Genomic DNA, 2,502 nt, shown 5'->3' with positions numbered 1-2,502 from the left:
AGGGTTCTCAGGATCATAAGCTTCTTCCTCAGATGAAGCATCCTTAGTACTGTTTGGTGCATTTTGCATTCCAGACAGACTTTGAGAAATCAAATTGACTTGTTGAGTCAATATCTTGTTCTGAGCCAATATGGCATTCAGAGTGTCAATCTCAAGAACTCCTTTCTTCTGACTAGTCCCATTGTTCACAGGATTCCTTTCAGAAGTGTACATGAATTGGTTATTTGCAACCATTTCAATCAATTCTTGAGCTTCTGCAGGCGTCTTCTTCAGATGAAGAGATCCTCCAGCAGAGCTATCCAAAGACATCTTGGATAGTTCAGAGAGACCATCATAGAAAATACCTATGATGCTCCATTCAGAAAGCATGTCTGAAGGACATCTTCTGATTAATTGTTTGTATCTTTCCCAAGCTTCATAGAGGGATTCTCCATCCTTCTGTCTGAAGGTTTGGACTTCCACTCTAAGCTTACTCCATCTTTGTGTGGAAAGAACTTTGCCAAGAAGGCATTGACTAGCTTTTCCCAAGAGTCCAGGCTTTCTTTAGGTTGAGAATCCAACCATATTCTAGCTCTGTCTCTTACAGCAAAAGGGAATGCATCAGTCTGTAGACCTCAGGGTTAACCCCATTAGTCTTGACTGTTTCACAGATTTGCAAGAATTCAGCTAAGAACTGATGAGGATCTTCCATTGGAAGTCCATGGAACTTGCAATTCTGTTGCATTAGAGAAACTAATTGAGGCTTAAGCTCAAAGTTGTTTGCTCCAATGGCAGGGATAGAGATGCTTCTCCCATAAAAATCAGGAGTAGGTGCAGTGAAGTCACCCAGCACCTTCCTTGCATTGTTGGCATTGTTGTTGTTTTCGGCTGCCATGTGTTCTTCTTCCTTGAAGAATTCGGTCAGGTCCTCTAAAGAGAGTTGTGCTTTAGCTTCTCTTAGCTTTCTCTTCAAGGTCCTTTCAGGTTCAGGATCAGCTTCAACAAGAATGCCTTTGTCTCTGCTCCTGCTCATATGAAATAGGAGAGAAAAAGAAAATGTGGAATCCTCTATGTCACAGTATAGAGATTCCTTGAAGTGTCAGAGGAAAAGAGAAATAGTAAGAAGAAGGAGAAGAAGAATTCGAACTTTAATTAGATAAGGTTCGAATTGTGCATTTAGAAGGAGTGGTACTCCATAAATAGAAGGATGTGGGAAGGAGGGAAGAGAATTTTCGAAAATTCAATTAAAAGATTTTGAAAACATTTTGAAAATTTGATTGATAATTTTCGAAAATTAAAAGTGAAAAAGAAATCAAGTGATTTTTGAAAAAGATTTTGAAATTAGAAATTAAAAAGATTTGATTGAAAACTATTTAAAAAAAAGATGAGGTTAAAAAGATTTGATTGAAAAGTTATGGTTTTAAAAAGATGTGATTGAGAAGATATGGTTTGAAAACAACTTTAAAGGATATGATTTGAAAACAATTTGAAAAGATGTGATTTTAAAAAAAATTGATGACTTGCCTAACAAGAAAAGATATGATTCAAACATAAAACCTTCCTTAATAGAAAAGGCAAAAAATGTTCAATCAAATCATTAATTGTTAGTAAGTATCTTTGAAAAAGGAAAGAAACTGATTTTGAAAACATTTGATTGAAAAGATATGATTTGAAAAAGATTTGGTTTTGAAAAACTTTGAAAACTTAAAAAAAAAATTGATTTGAAAAACAAAATCTTCCCCTAGCACCATCCTGGCGTTAAACGCCCAGAATGGTATACATTCTGGCGTTTAACGCCCAAAATGCTACCTTTTTGGGCGTTAAACGCCCAACCAGGTACCCTGGCTGGCGTTTAAACGCCAGTCTGCCTTCTTCACTGGGCATTTTTGAATGCTCAGCTTTTTCTGTATAATTCCTCTGCAGTATGTTCTGAATCTTCAATTCTTTGTATTATTGACTTGAAAAGACACAAATTAAAAATATTTTTGGATTTTTAATAATCAAAATGCAACAAGAATCAAATAACAATGCATGCAAGACACCAAACTTAGCAGTTTGTGTACTACTGACACTATATGAGACACATAAATACTCAAGCCAAAAGAATTCAAAGATCAGAGCAAGAAATCATCAAGAATTACTTGAAGATCCTTAAGACACATGAATGAATGCATGTAATTGACACCAAACTTAAGATGAGACACTAGACTTAAGCAAGAAACAGCAAATATTTTTTTGGTTTTTATGATTTTGTAATTTTTTTGTGTTTTTCGAAAATTAAGTGGAAAAAGGTATCAAAATTCTTAATGAGAATTCCAGGAATCAGTGCAATGCTAGTCTAAGACTCCGGTCCAGGAATTAGACATGGCTTCACAGCCAGCCAAGCTTTCAAAGAAGCTTCGGTCCAAAACACTAGACATGACCAAAGGTCAGCCAAGCCTTAGCGGATCACTGCTCCAAAAGCAAAATTGATGAAAATCAACAAGCTCTTGTGGTGATAAGTTGAAACCTCGGTCCAATCAG

At 35.9% G+C, this 2,502-nt stretch overlaps 1 non-coding gene across 1 annotated transcript; it reads left to right on the top strand.

The window, feature by feature from the left end:
* The first annotated feature begins 363 nt into the window (after positions 1–363).
* LOC130984044 (small nucleolar RNA R71) lies at positions 364–471 on the top strand. The gene has a single exon (XR_009088004.1). It is a non-coding gene; the product is annotated as a small nucleolar RNA R71 (small nucleolar RNA).
* Positions 472–2,502: the final 2,031 nt, after the last annotated feature.

The sequence above is a fragment of the Arachis stenosperma genome, chromosome 5 (assembly GCF_014773155.1).
Source record: "Arachis stenosperma cultivar V10309 chromosome 5, arast.V10309.gnm1.PFL2, whole genome shotgun sequence".
In the NCBI taxonomy this organism is placed as follows: Eukaryota; Viridiplantae; Streptophyta; class Magnoliopsida; order Fabales; family Fabaceae; genus Arachis; species Arachis stenosperma.
The sequence above is the reverse complement of the archived record's forward strand: the minus strand, read 5'-3'. Positions and strand labels throughout refer to the sequence as shown.